We start from the raw sequence: 15,868 nt of genomic DNA, 5'->3' as shown, positions 1-15,868 counted from the left end.
TCCCCATCAGTTGGCAGACAGCGTGCATTTCAACCGCAGGGCACAATGCAGCGATCCTCGTGAATCAATGGCAGATAAATCAATGCTATCTCTTTTTTCCATGCCTCTGCCGCCATCGATTTTTTTTCCCTGTTACTTTGCTGTTTGCGGAGTCTTGAACTTTGCTCAATTAAACTGAGTTGACTTTCAGGAACAAATTGTAACAGCGTAAGGCTTTCAGCTCTGAGACAGACATTAATGTTAGCTCCGGATGGGGAGTATAAGAGCTTTATTTATGAGATGCCCCATTCAAAGAGATGCTGCAGTGATTTCTACTGAAGCAGAACCTGGATTTACTGGTATTGTGAACCCTCTTTCAGATGTGGCATGCAAAAGGCTTGCCTTGATTCTAGGTCTTTCATTTTGAACCAGAGCTAATACCTAAAACAGAGACAAAGCAAATATCCTTTGATCATATTTACTAAGAAAGAGGGAGGCCCAATTAGCATGTGAATAACCCTTGCTTTGGTGTTTTAGATAAACGCTCATAGATTTCTTGGCAGGGGAAATATCTAATATGATTTCATGTCCAATCTCCAGGCTCTAGATCCTGTCACTGGGAGGGAATGATTTCTGGGAAATGCACAGACTCAGGCATATCATTTTGAAAACTACATTTAATATAGCCCACAGAAAATTATCCACTGTGATATTTCACTAGTCTCCCCCATAAATAATTCATTGTTTTTATGTGCCCTCATGCTGCCTTGGGGATTGGAACAGCTGAGTGTTTTCACAACGTATTTGTGTCCAATCTTCTGCGTATTGGACGTACTCTAATCAAACCACAGTAAACATGCCTTGAATGTTTGTTGAGTCATCTGCTTATCAGCTAATCAAATGGCTTATTTGCCTGCCTGCCTGCCCGACTGCCTCACTGGAGCACAGCACAGGCCTGCTTGAGTATTTTTCAATTAATTGTTCTTCTGTTTGATTGACTGCGCAGCCACACAGTATGTGTGATATGAATGAACTCCACAAGTTTTAAATGTATGCTTTTTAGGTCCACTGCAGCAATAAGCAGGAGATCTGATTGAGACTAAGTAAGTCAGGCAATCCATTGTTCTGGAAAGTCTACATTGCTTTCTCTCTCACACACACATTGCTTTATTATTTGACATGTAGGTGTAAGATCACATAAAAGATCCTGTGTGTACATACAGTATGTGTCTGTTTTTCTGTGAAAGAACTAGCACAAAAGTGCAAGTCATAGAGAAAATTTCAAAGGCAGAAGCCAGGACAGCGACATGGAGCTGCCAGGGATTGGTGAGCAATCAGATAGGGCAGAATTGATGACCTGGCTCACGATGGATTTCTTGGAGCGGGCTGCCAGACCGAGGTAATACTTTCAGGCTCTTATCAGCACTGGCATAAGCTGAGTGCTGCATCACCCACTTCCCAGCGTCAGCTTATTATGAGAGTCCATGATGTGTGATTGCTTGTACTGCCTTTGTGTGTCCCAGGGTCTGTGTGCACCGGACACAGTTGGCAAGAAGAGGAAAAATACTAAGGGCTTCTGTCAGAGTAAACAGTCCACTTCCCCACTGTTGTAGTGACATTTTTTTTCTTTTTCTCTTCCCCCTTTTTTTCTTTTGGCAAAAATAGGTGTTTTGTGAGGTTTCCAGTGACTCATAAGCTTCTGGTGTCAGTGATGGAATTCTGCAAAGTTAAGCAGACAGTCACAGACATGTCATACTTTTTTAAAGATGTTCTTGCTGAAATGTGGGTAATTTAAAACGGGAAGCAACTGGAAATATGGGAATTTTGGTAGGAAAAAAGTGTTGTCTTAATATATCATGTAGAAAACAGCAAGCTCCATGCTTCCCGGGCTGTTGACGATCAGAAAAGAAGAGAATTTTGGATGTTTAAAATGAATTTTAAAAGATGTAACAGCTGTTCTATTAGATTTACAAAGCAATTTACAAAGCAATGGAGTTAAATAGCACTTGAAACGTTTACGTTTATGAACAGTGTAGTAATTTTAGCACACTGATCACACTTAATTTTATTCAAGCTGCATAACAATACTTAATTTCAGCTACAGGGGGGCCTTCCTGCAGCTTGAGGTCATTGTTGCTCAAGGGCACTTTAGAGATGCCTTCGGGTTTGAGCCCAGGTTTTCCAATAAAGCTGTTAACCTTTGACTGCTGGGGGGAATGGATGAAACCCTACAATGGATAAAAGAGTAATTACGATATTAATATGAATTCTGCTATGTTAAATTTATAATTACGTTTTCTTTATTATTATTATTTTTCTGCGTATAAACAACGTGGTTTCAGACGCCTAGACGCCGAGGATCTCTATGGTAACAGTCCTCAATTACCAATGATTGGCTAACCCGTGGGAATGTTTCTATTCCCTCAGTGCGGTGATTGGTCGGTGGGCGGTCTGTGCAGCCTGACAGTCTGCAGCGTTCCGGGTTATTGTCAGTCTCGGCAGCTCGGCAGAAGGGCAGGACCGCATCCCGGAGCTGCCAGAAGTAGCTAGCTCTTTATCCAGACGTAACCTTTTCCTGTTTGGTTAATATTACCAAAGAGAGCCTTTCGGGGCTTTGCCGTCAAGGTTACTCCACAGCCTCACCTGGAAATTTAAGTCTGAATCGAGAGGCAACACATCTCAGAGCGTCTGCCGACACCTCGGATAAAGTGACGGACGGAGCAGAGCCTGCTCTCCGGGATTTTACATCGCATCAGTTTAGGATATTCAGGCAGCTACTTTGGCCCAGCCTTGATCTCTTTCAGGGTACCTTCACACAATATTGCCTAGATGAAAACATTTGAATGATACATTTCTCATAAGGTCGTCAAAATTGAGCAGGCGGACCACGAAACCCATGCGTAACAGCGGGGGGATTTTTTGGAATACTGCGTAGCCGCTAAACCTACCCAGTGTGTCGGTTAAGAGTTCTGCTATTTGGAGATATCTTCAAGCGAGAGGAAGATCAACCGGGACCCTGTACCTACTTTGATTCGGAGGCTAAACGGTGAAAACCCGAAGCACACTTGGTGCGCAATCCTTCTGAGGACGCTCTTGAAATTGCCGACCTGCGCTTTTGCCCTCGACAAAAATTGGCAGCCGAATCGAGAAAAAAAGGCAAAGCTTATTAACTTTGCATGCTAGAGGCTAGAGTGTGGAATCTAATTTGCACGGTTACCGCTACATTTGCATACCGTCGGAAGACGAGGATAAACTTAATCAACATTTGACATCGACAAAGCAGCATCTGGATTTTGGGGCAACAGAATGAATCCGTTTTAATTTGGACCGCAGAAGTATGAGGCAGATTGCTCAGTGAATGCTACGATCTGCATGGAGTTCTAGTGTACACTACGGAGCAATTTATGGTAAATATATTTTGCATGTCTGTCTCTCCCAGTCGTGTAGATTCTGAATGGTACGGGTCATTTATTTGTAACCATCATGGTAGTTTGTGTCAGAGCTTCGCTTCAATGTTTGGGGAGGATTGTCGCCGAAACAGAGAAACGCCTGAAAATAATGAATGTTTATAAAATGCCCCCCTCCTTTCCCCCCAGGATGCTGCCCACACGGTTGATGATGTCTCGGATTTAAACCCTTTGTTTGACCCATAGGAAGTGTTGTAAAAATCGACTTGTTAGAGAGCCGCTGCCGAATTGCTCGAGGAGCTGCTTTGATGTGTAATATTGGTCTTTTCAAGTATGGGTAGCAATTAAGTATATTGTCGAGGCCAGTGCACTGCAGGCAGGCATCACAGACACGGGGATGTGTGGCACTGGAAGAGTTGCGGCTCAGAGCAAAAGGTGCGAATTTCTCATCTGTACGCCCCCGTGCGTCACCGCGCACGGGTAGGGTAACTACAGTGCCTGCTGCAATTAGAGATTTTCACCCTGGTGTGTTAATGATACACAATCTCTGTCTTTTTTATTTTATTTTATTGTGTGCCTGTATGGTGTGACAGGCTTTCATAGAGAGACTCATAAAATTCACGAGCATGTGTGCCTAGCGCTGTAAAAGTTTTCACTTTATGCTCGGTGATATGGATGATCCTCAGTGCTGCACTAAGGTCGGGAGACAATTTGTCATTGTCCCGTGAATTCCACAGCTCACGTGCCCTCTGCGGCCCCAGCCTCTGGTGCAGCCAGAGGAAGTCTGAAAATTTGACTCGACTGTGAATTAGCTGATAAAGTTTGGATTGTTTCCCGTGAACTTTGAGCCTCGCTGGTTGCTGAGGTTGCTTTGCAATATTTAGTTCCATTGCTCGCATTGCACGTAAATGAGCCTCCACATTATGCTGACTGTGCAGTGAAAAAGCCACACACTGTATGTTTTATCATTAGACTACAAGCATCCTCAAATTCTTATCTTCCAGTCGTTCTCTCTCCAGCAGCCTTGCAGATAGGCAGCTTGCAGAATGTAATATGGGCCCCTACAGCAGGGCAGGCGCCCCCACAGTCAGGGCACCTGACATAGAGCCTTCCTGGCTGTATTGAATAAAACATCCAGTGATGTATGAGGCAGGAGCTGCACCCGAGGGGGCAGAACTGCCTCATTTACTTCCTCCACTCTGCGTCTATGACCTGCTGAGCAAATTGTGCTCATATTAGCTCTGCGGCTGCTCCTCACCTAAACAAATAGTCTCCCCAGCATAATGCTTGCCTTAACTCAACATGATGGTTGGACAAGGCAGGGGAGAGTGGAATGGCAGGGAAGCTTTAATATTTAGGTCACTGAATTACCTTTTTGAGATTGTAGTTGTTGTTCTGACTGCTTTTTTTGGCTTGCTTTTCGATTTTTCTTTTTTTGTAACACTGGAGCTTCAAGGGTCCCGCTGCCAGCTCAAGACTTGATCCACATTTCATTCCTCTCGCTTTCACCATGTTTGCTTTTGCTCTGCTTTCTCTGCGTTGGTAGCTGACAAAAGGATATCGGTGCTTTGTGGGCTCAAAGTTAATTTCACGTGTTTTCCACATTATTTTTTACTTGATCATAAAATGAAACGGGCGTAAGTCGCCAACTTGAGTAAAATGTAATCTCTTGTACTTAATTGAGCTGCCAACAGCTGGAAGGTAGTGAACATATTTGAGCAATGAGTTAACAGAAACACGCCAAAATAACCCTGAAATTTTATAAGTTTGGAACTCAAATAGCGTATCAGCTTGATTGATTGATTGCATTTGGGCTCCTTGCTGTATTCTTTGCTTATTAAAGTGCCTGCCTGGAGTGAATAAGTGAGCTCCACTCATGAATATCGTTAAAGTCGCTGAAGTTTAATTTCCTGTGCTGTGTATTAATCTTTTTTAATCCCTGCATGGTTTGATTGTCTCAACACCTACCCAGAGGCACCAAAACTCATTTTGACAGTTAAGATGACTAAAATAGTGTGTGTGTGTGTGTGTGTGTGTGTGTGTGTGGTGGGGGGGGAGGGGGGAGAGAGAGCGCCTTACTCAAGATCTACTGACCCCTCAAGTGTCTAAGCTTATGTCCATTCTTGTGCGGACTTCATTACTGAAAGTGCAAATTAAATCTTTTTTTTTTTAAATAGCTTTTTCCCACCAAGTCCAATTATAGAATAATACACTTTGGATGAAAACAAACATTAAATTCATCTTCTTTTCCTGCCAAAGAAAAGACAACAACTCTTACGTTAACTGATATCACAGGAAAGCACAAAGCTTCTTACCTGGAAACATCATCGGACCCTCAAAGCCACGTCAACAGCAGCTCATTAGGTACCTGATCAAAGTGTTTCATATCAGCGAAAGTCTATAACAGTTCTTGTTTTAACGCTTTTAACGCTTTTTCATGTTAAGCCAAACAACAGAAAATTTGCCCTTTCTTGTTCTTTGCAGTTTTACTTGTTTTGATATAAACTCTATTGTCCCTGTACAGAGATTTGTTTTGCACATCAGTACCTGGAACAGTAGTGACAGAACATGAAAAGGGAAACAGAAAACAAAAAGCATTACGTGGAAGTGGGGCTAGAGAAACAGAGACACCTTTCAGCAACTCGGCGTGAACAAATACAGGTGAAAAGTGATGTCCACTTTCCAGCAGACTTGGTGGCGTTGGTGGGACTTTGCAGGCAGGATTAATAAGAGTCCTTCTACTTAGCTATTTAGCACATTTGTGTGCAGGTAGCACCCCCATACACTGCTAGCTGTTAATGCTATCTAATCTATATCGCCCTTTTTTGTGACCATTATTATGACTATTTCAGCGCTTAAAGATTAACCTTCATGGTTATATTAGCTGTACTGAGGAAGTCAAATGAAATGAGTATTCTTCCCAGTGTGTCCACACTGTCATGGTTATAAATGCTGAACTACAGTAATCAAAAAATGAGAACAAGAAGAAGAAGAAATACTCATTTTATCAACCATATACTCCATAATACAGTATATGGTAGGAGAAAAACCTCTTCATGCTGCTAGCCTTGTAAAAACGAATGAAATCACAGCACTTTATACCTAATGACATCAACACTTGTGCGAAATGTGATGCCAGAGTGAGATTCCATTTATACATCATAAAGCATTAAGTGAGACGTGGTAGTAAATTTTAAATACAGTGCAAGCTTCTTGGTTTTATAAACAGGCGCTCTAGCGTTTACATGAAAGTTGATTTTGTGTGATGCAGAAGAACTACTCTAACATAAGTTACAGCAGTGTGATTGCGTGCACTCTTTCTGTGTTTCTGGTAAGGGTGTCGGTTCTCTGCCCACTGATCATTTTCACTTATTTTTGTGAGTTGTACCTGCTCACTACTCTGCTCATGAGACCTTGGCAGCTCCTCATCAGGGTTATCTGCAACCACTTAGCGCATGACGGACAGCAATGATCCTCCGACCTCCTCTCTTTTTTCCCCTCTCGCCCCTCCGTCAGGCAGAATGGAAGTCACGTCTCAGCAGGGCTCGAGGTTAATGTCTAGTCTTTCATTTCTAAAGGTTAGGGACACCCAGCCCATTTTATTTATTTCTTTTTTTGGCGCTTGTGCAATATCGTGAGCGGGAACTGTGCTGTTCAAACGTGGTTAATGAGTACAGTCATATGGCGAGCCAGAGTACTGTGCAGTTTATAGTTTGTTCCACAGCACAGGCAGTAAAGTGAGGGGTGGCATGCTCCTTGCAAAGACTTCTTGGGGGGAAGAAGGAGAATAAAGCAAATCTGACAAGCTCTCCAACAGCGAATTTGCTCTCCTTAAAAACAATGCCGCTCTTGCCTTCCTCATGGTCACATTGATTTGTTCTGGGTGACAGTGCAGGCTGCTGTGAAATCACCCCAGCGCCATTGATCTCAAGGAGAAGAGGAGGAGAGGGAATGAAAGGCTGGCGACAGAGAGCAACATGGGAAAATCCACAGCGTGCCCTCCTCAACCTTAAACAGTAATAAAATGAAGGCCTTGGTTACTATCAGATCAGCCCCTGCTGTACTTCTTCAGCCACTGTATCGCAGTCTAGTCGGTGCTTTGATTTGTTTTGGAGGCCCCTACATGCTGTTTGATTTGCTATTGTGCCTCGCCATGTTTCATATTATCAGCTGAACTCTTTATTGCCACTGTTTTCCATGCCAGAAGCAAGGCTGTTTTTATCTCATGCAGGCCTCTGATTAATCTCTGCCTCTCTGCTGGTGTACTTTAATCTTGAATGGGAGATATCTGATTTTCCTCGGCTATTGAGGAAGATCAAACTTTAATGGAACAAGGAACTGCACATCATCCTAATCTCCATCTCTCCCTGCATTTTGGTTGACTGCTCTCCCTTGGGCTTTGTAGCTTTCTGCAGAAGCAGGAAATACATCAGACAGATAAGATGTTTTCTCTTCATGCTTTGGTAATTTATTCCCTGTTGACAATGGCCACCACTTTACATCTCTGCTGTTTGATTAGCTGGTTGAAGAAGCCGCGGGTAAAAACGTGGGGGAATTGATTGACGCTTACAAATGGTTGTCCTGTATGACCTAAATGTGTGAAACTTTTCTAGAGGCTTTAATTGGGGTTTCTTCACAGTTCAGTCCATCCACAGCCAAATGTGCTAGCCCTCTCTCTATTTATTGACACGCCAGAGAAGGGGGGCATGCGTAGCCTGAGGAGAGATATGTCAGCTGCATGGATGTATCCAGGTTCAATGCTTTTGATTACGCCACAGTCATTTCAGGAATTAGCTATTGACCGCTTTCCTTTTTCTTTTTTTTTTGTTTGGTCCGTTCTCTTCCTCCACCGTATCACTGAATAACGCTGTACATTATGCTGACCAGCATCCGGACTGCGACTGGCTTGGTGCATATTGTTGCAAATGGATAACACTTAAGGGGGTGTCACACCTCCCGCAGACGGCTTACGTCTGTGACAAAAAGAGGCTATTACCCAATTCTAAGGCGGTTGCTGTAAGGTAATGAAATTTCCACTGACTGGAGAAAACAATGTTGTCTGGTCTGCACTGTAATTGCAGAAGCCACCTCGCCATTTTCCCCGAGTTCAGCGTGAATGCAACACGATTTAATAAAACTCTGGAGATTTTTATCATTTATTGCCAGGCCTGGCAGCCGCATCAGGGAGAGTGAGCCGAGGCTTGCACAGATAAAACTCATTCAATTTACTTGTTGAATTTTAACCATGCGAGGCAGAGACCATTTGCAAAAGAGCCGCCATATGACCCGTAGGAGAATGTTTTTATAGGGATCATGCAGGTCAGCTATACTGTTAATATAAAACCACCATTCCTTTAATCTAAATGGCAGAGCACCCTGGAATTTCTGTCATTTTCTCTCCTGGTATTATTTGTGTCAAGAAAGGGTTGAAAATCCCTGGGATATTAGGCCCTGGGGCCAAAGAGCTTCTGTGTGCCTGCTTCCATTCACATACAAAAACACAGGAACATTGACATGAGGACATGTATGGACACACGCACACATACACACACTCCTAGCCCTGTTTTATTACCTCCTGCCTGCTGCTGGAATTGCTTTCCTCCCTCGAGTGAGCCAGGCAAAGCCGGCTTTATTGTGTTAACCTATTTGTGTGTCAAGAGCGATTGCAGCGTTCTTTATCTCTGTTTGTATTCGGACGGGGAGACGGCAGAGAGAGAGTGAGGGAGCAAGGAAGAGGGAGAGCCAGAGAGGGTGAGTGGCGGAGGAAAGAAGGGGAAGAGAAGGTGTTTGTGGTGTGGGCGAGGGGGGGTACACAGGAGCCAGGCAAGCCACCGGAGTTAGATGGATGGCCGGTCACCTCGCTCTCTACTCTGGAGGATAATGACTGGTTGCTTAGCAATGACCCACCCCCACCCACTTCCAGACTTGCATCCACAGTAATCACTTTTTTCCTCTAAAAGATTTCATATATAATTATAATGGGGCTTTTCATTTATTTAGCACAGTAGGGTGGAGGGTGTGAGCTGGAATTGGGGATTTTTGCGTGGTGGTGCTTATCGACTCCCGGCTTTTGTGCAATGCAAAATTGCACTTGCATTCATGTGTGTTTGTAGGAAAGTGTTTGTATGTGCTTTTGCTGTTGGAGTTTGGCCTGGATTACGACTAGGCCAAAGCTATATTTCCTGCCGCTGTACGACCTTTGACCGACATAATGCCACACTGGTGACGGTGCAGATGCACAAATACACAGACACACACTTTCATGTTTTCTGATGAGCGACCAGAAGCTATCAAGGGCTGCTTCATGTGAGCTCTTAGTTTTATTAACATTTTTTATTGAGTTGAACAAATTGCTGACCTTTTATGGTATAATGAAAAGTCTGGCCCGCTAAGGACAAATTCGAGCTTTGGCAGTGGTGACTGGCACCCGTCCCAGCTATTTAACTCATGATTTACAGCGTGTTTATTCAGCAGGTGACAACATTTAATACAGCGGAGTGTTTCCCAACATTTCAGCTCTTTTTTTTCATCTGTTCTGTTTTTTCAGATCTTAGTCTGAAGCAGTTCTGTTGTAATAGATACAGTCTACTCGCACTGTTCTCTTGCAGGTTTGAATTTAGGTTACTGGATTTTTAAGTGGCAGAATAAAGGTGTAATATCTGAACATGACCCCCAATTTAAGCTGCCTTTCATCACCAGCAGCCTCGGTGTTGGCACAAATTCCAGAGTCCTTTAAATTATCTGCCAGTTATTCTCTCTGTTTCTGTTTCTTTCTTCTTTTTTTAATCTTCCCAGTTTTTTTTTTCTTTCCTTTCCTCTTTCATGAGATTTGAATCATTTGAACACGCCTGTGAAGTTCATATTAAACTTTTACTTGTTTATGATGATAAAAAGTCACGGCTGCTTAAACAGACCTTGTGGATCAAATTAAATGCTTTGTCTTGCGCTCGCGTAGCCAGTTGGTGGTGTATTTGTTCATTTCTGGATTGACGTATTATATCTACACTTAAAAAAAAAAAATCTGTTTTGTTATTGGAGCTTCTTTATAGATCGTCAGCCGCGTCTGATATTTGCCCATCTGTGCTCTTTCTCCATATCCTCTTCGGTGCCATCTTTTCTTATCCGGGCTCATGCACCAATGCTAAAATTGACAGCTTCGTATGTCCTGGGAACTTCATACAGATAAACTAAACATACATCCCTATCCTCCCCCTCAATCTCAGTGCCATGCTTCTGTAGCTGCATCTATAGAACAGCTGTCCAGCTGTCACGGCAGCCCACCAGTCAGCCGCTCTCCAAGGCAACATCTGTAGAGACTGAACACACAAGGGCAGCCTGCCGTTCCCCGCTTGTCCCCGAAGACCGTGGAAGTGTGTCAGGCCTTTTGGCTACACATTACCGCTGACCACATCAACCGTATCACTGGGTTTTGATTGAATGTCATCTGCTTCTGTGCCACTTAAATGAGCTCTGCGAGGCTTCAGACTGTTGTATTATTTTTTTCTTTGTCAGTGACTTACAGTGATCTGCCGCTGAAGCTTCCTGTTGTCACAACAGTAGTTAAAAACAAAACACGTGACTGTGCAGCCCAAAAAACCTGAAAAGCGACTCTGCATTATTGTATCCATTAATAGTCATCTGCCTCCGCATGTATGTGTGTGTGAGTTCTTGTGCACACGTGTGCGTGCGTGTGTGTGTAAACAAAATCCCAGCGAACAAGGTGCAATGGCCTGGAACTGACGAGAACCCACTGGGAGAGTCTCTCCTTGATGTAGACCCCCCCCCACTCCCGCTTCCCCTCCTCATTCTCTACCATCTTTCCCTCTTGGCATCAGAGCACGATGGCGAGGCAGGCGGGGGTGGGGGGGACGCACAGAGCCATGTGAGTGGGGAGATGAACAGATCTGCGGTCCCCTCTGTCAGCCACAAACTAGGATCAGGGAGATCGTGTGGAACTCTCTCCTGGGATGAGCAAAGGGAAGAAGGGAGAAAACAGCTGTTAAGTGTTTTTCTCTCACTTCTTCACCAGCTCACTTGTGTTTTTCCCTACTCTGTCATTTCCTCTAAGGCTGTCATTAGCTTCTGTTACACGGGTTTTAAATAACTTTTTGAACAGTTAGGGGCATTTGATAACAGAGGTTCTGTGTATCTCTGTGTGTCTATGTGTGGTTATAGATGTGCCTTGTACGTTGTGTGATATGACCTCCAAGTATTGTTTTTTTGTTTTTGTTTTTTTTTTATTTAATTTTTTTTAATGGGTTTGTTGCACAGAATGTAAATAAAAGATGGACATAGTCTCTGGGTCTGAAAAGTGAGGCCAATGCAGAGTTGCTCTAACTCTACGTTCTTTCTAATGGCCAGCAGGGGGCGACTTCTTGGGGTGGAAAAAGAAGTCTGTTTGTATAAAGTCTGTGGGTAAACAAACCGACTTCTCACTTGATCTGTGACCATGATTAGCAGTTTTCCAGCTGTTTTTTGGTGTCAGTCGCTGGTTTCAAATCTTATTTATACAAGAAGATGTGAATTTTATACGTTACGGCTCCGTTATACTTAGCGTGCTTTAACGTCAAGTTTATGCTTTATGGTGGCCAGCAGTGTCCCTGGATTTTTCAGTCAGATCCACACCTTATATGTAATATCTGATTTCAAAAAAATGATATGATCAGCATTTAGGGAGTGCACAAACCAGTGGCCTTGTTCATCTTTTTTATACAGTCTATGCTTATCGTCAGAGGTCGAAAATCCTCGAGACACACAGACAATGCAAATGTACACATTTTGAAAGTGTGCTAATTGTTCCTACAGCTCTTCTGGAGTGTTTTAGGAACTATTAAGGATTTGATTTCTTTATCATCACTCTTGGTAGCTGGGGGCCTCTCAGGCATACTGTGCCTCTCCCCACAGACAGCTGCGGAGTCATACAGTCTGTGGGCGAAGTTTGATAGATCCTGTTTACTGGAGCTGAGAGAATGCCGGGGTATCTCAAATTAAGTGTCACTTAAAGCTTGTCATTTAGTCAGCTTTCCATTTTGTTCCCCCATCTCTAGTGGCAGCACTGTGCTGCCAATTGTAACAGGGATTGAGAGGAAGACATTTGGTGATTACACATTCTGTCATGATTGAGGGGTGAAGCCAGCAACTCGATGCAAAACCAAATTCCATATGGCTGCAGTGAAATCTCTGCACCCATAGTGAGTTACTCTGAAGCAGCCCCCGTCCTGATGACAGCGAAATCGCCTGCTCATGACTTATCGTTTTATCATTTAAATTTACCCCATTGATGCTCGCTGCTGTGATTGACAGCTGGGCTTGAAAGCCACAGCTATCTCAATTGAGCTCCAGCAGCCAGTTGGTAACCGTGACAATGGTCTCTCCTCTTTCCCTTGTTTTCACACATTTTCTGCTGTCACAGAAACCTCACTGATTGCTTCTCTGCCAAGACAGCATCCTATTAATCTTTTAAATAAGGGCCGCAGCCCAGCAGTATTGTTTGTAGAAAACCAAGAGGACCTTGTGAGACCACACTGAAAAGGGAAAGGGGGCAACAGTGCTGAATCTGTCTCACTGTGGCAGGAAAGCAGAGCCTCCTTAAAACCTACAATATTAGAACTCTAATAGGTGCTGCGGAGATGGATGATCCCGAGGTCTGAATATAGATAACGCTCTCTGGACCCACCTGATAACTCTGTGGGCTCTGTTGTCTTCTGCCTCTTTCAGCTTCGCTCTCCAGGTGCATTCTGTGCTTTCATCTACATTGTGGCACTCTGAATAAAAGCCTCTGTGTTTATGGCCATTTTCTTTTTCTATGCGCTTATTGATCCTTTCCAGCATGGTTGGAATAGTCTTTATTTTTTTCAATTCTGGGCTCAAATAGCATAACAGCAGCATATTCTGAAATGGCAACCCATTGATGTATTGTGATGTGACCTAGCGAAGGTAGAATAACAGTTCAGCCCTTTGTCCCAGTGTACTTAGCTGACAATTTGTTTGAAGGAGACGCAAACATGAATGAAATTGTGGCCTCCTTGCAATGTATGTTTCTTGCCACCAAGAAAACGCTCTCTCTCACCTCTGTCTTCAAATGGCTTTCTGCACTCTGATTTCATGGACTTAGGCTTTTGTGTTTAATTAGGTGCGATTTGTGAACATCCCGAGTGATAGGAAGTCTTCTTTTTTCTTCTTCTTTTTTTTGCACTTTCTTGTCAAGTGGATGTTAATGGAGAATTGCTGCAATGCTCTTGACACCCTCTGCTTTATAATGAGTTCCTTCCTGTGCAAAATGGCCCCATAAACCAAACCTTTCAAGGATGAGGAGCATGTGGCAGCAGTATTTTGGCTTCTCTCTCCCTCAGAAATGTTCATGCCATATAAAAGAGACTGAAATTGTGGGATCACTGTATACCTTGATTGTGTCTTTGTCTCTGCTCCAGTCATAGAAATCCAGCGAGGCAGTGCAACCTAGCTGACTAATTGACTTCCAGGTCAGAGCAAAATAATAGCCAGAGTTCTGGTCAATGAAAATGGATATACTTTCCCCTGTAAAGCAAGCCACGAGTGCTTTGTTCTGATCTGTGTGGTCATGCACCTGTGCATGCACACACACATGAGCGATTCAGCATGTAGCTATTCATAGTTTTCCTCTGTGGTTCACACAGTTAACTCGGTACATTTGAAAAGCACACACACACAAAACATTAATAAATTCAGAGCACTTTAGTGTCACTATTTATATAAGCTTTAGTCTGGAACTTTGATCTTATGTGATGCTTCTGTGAGAAAATTGAGAGCTTGAACAATAAGGAATAGTTGAATAGAAGTGTTTGCTTTTTAATTGTGTGCTTTCAAAACTAGAAAGCTCTCTGACCCACTTTTGTAATACTTGACACGAACTTTAAAAGTATACACATTAGTATTTTATGGAAAAAAATGTCTTCGGGGCACTTCAATCGTTTTCTCGCCTTTCTGTCTATAAAGCATCATTGCACTGAGTTTTTTTTTTTCTGTATTTCCTTTTCTTTTTTGATCAAAAATGAGGTCCGCTTTTCTTTACGCGTGGCTGTGTTTGCAACGAGATGAGCGAGTATAAGTGCGAGTCCTTGGAATGTATGTTAAACTGTAAGTCTGTGTTTTCTTCTGAACAGGCAAATGTGTGTGCATAGGGATGTCTTTTTGTTCTTGTTTGCAGGTTAAACACAAACACTGCTGTCCCAGATTCACACGCAATCCTCCTCCACCTGAGCCTGATCCCCGGGAACTTGGCGACTTGCACGTAGCCGCGAGCCTCCTCCCCTCTGTCCGTTACCCCAAAAGATTCTCAGTTCCTCCGGTTTCAAAGCGCTCGCATAGCTCAACTGTGTCGAAGCACGCCCCTCCTCCCTGACCCCTCCTCCTGGAGACGGCACTCTTGACCTGCTGCCCCATTGTTTCCAGCGGGGATGGATGGGGAGCCGCCTCTGCTGCCGCGATCCTTCACTCAATAGCAGCTCCATCTGTTGACTGCGTGACTCTGGGTTACAAGCGGGGATTTTGCTCCGTCTGTGAAGGGTGTGAAAAGAGCTATCTCAGGGGGGCTTCCTGAATGGAGTTTTAAAACTGCAGACGAAGGGTGTTGCGATGCCTCTCACAACCCCACCCTTCTCCCCTTCACCTCTCCACCCATCGTCAGCCCAACACAGCCAGCTGGGTGTGTGCAGGATGAGAGGCCTTCATTGTGCCTGTTCACAGGCCCCAAGGCAACAGGGTCACCTTGTCCCCAAACAAATGCTGCCCTCAGTGGGATTATTGGCACTGTTCGTCTGTGTTTCCGTGTGTGTGTGTGTGTGCTTGCATGTAAAGGGGGAGTAGGTATTTGAGTAAAAGAACGCGTCATCGGGAAGAGGGCAAAGGCCTTGGCTATGAGCACATTTATCTAACATCTCTGCCTTTCACATCAAGACCTATTCAGTGCAACCCGTCTGCATCAGGTTTTCAAAGGACATCACCAATAAAGAAACACTCTGGGCTGCTTTGCTGCTCTCAGTGCACTCCATAAGCATTTAGACCAACAAAGCTGCTCATGTAATGTTCTGTTTCTCTTGTATATTCAGCTTAGAGAGACAGAATCTATTTTTTTTTTTTTAAAGGTTTGGAAACATGAAATGGTGCAAGAGTACTGCTTTGGGCTTTCGGGCATGGTCTGTTCTGCAGTTCATCCTCTTTAACGGAGGGTATTTGTGAACAAAAACGAAATGTGTGGCTGTTTTGACAGCTGGTTCACCTTCGGTAATTAATGGTAAAATTGCATTCTGCCAGACGTTTGTGCTGAGGTCTTCTGTCTTTCTGTGTGGGAGTTGTTATTTGGCATTTCCACTTAAGTGAAAGAGGAAATGCCCGGTGGGATCCTCTTCTTTCTCCTGAAGAAGATTCTCATTAACTTAAAAAAAAAAATCCTTCTGGATGTGTTTTTCTTTTTAAGTCTTTTATTACAATACAGGTCCAATCAT

At 43.7% G+C, this 15,868-nt stretch overlaps 1 protein-coding gene across 2 annotated transcripts in view; it reads left to right on the top strand.

Annotated features, from left to right (window-relative positions):
• The first annotated feature begins 2,487 nt into the window (after nt 1-2,487).
• fam222aa (family with sequence similarity 222 member Aa) overlaps nt 2,488-15,868 on the top strand; it is a 48,043-nt gene continuing 34,662 nt past the window's right edge. The window contains exon 1 of one of the 2 annotated variants that reach the window (XM_082555825.1): nt 2,488-2,784. The gene's annotated coding sequence lies outside the window, so the exon portion shown is untranslated. Of the gene's footprint in view, nt 3,387-15,868 lie in introns of both variants that reach the window. The other variant, XM_082555824.1, reaches the window with a different exon arrangement.

The sequence above is a fragment of the Aulonocara stuartgranti genome (genome assembly GCF_965226115.1).
Source record: "Aulonocara stuartgranti genome assembly, chromosome: 12".
NCBI classification, from domain to species: domain Eukaryota; kingdom Metazoa; phylum Chordata; class Actinopteri; order Cichliformes; family Cichlidae; genus Aulonocara; species Aulonocara stuartgranti.
This window is presented reverse-complemented; position numbering and strand designations above follow the sequence as displayed.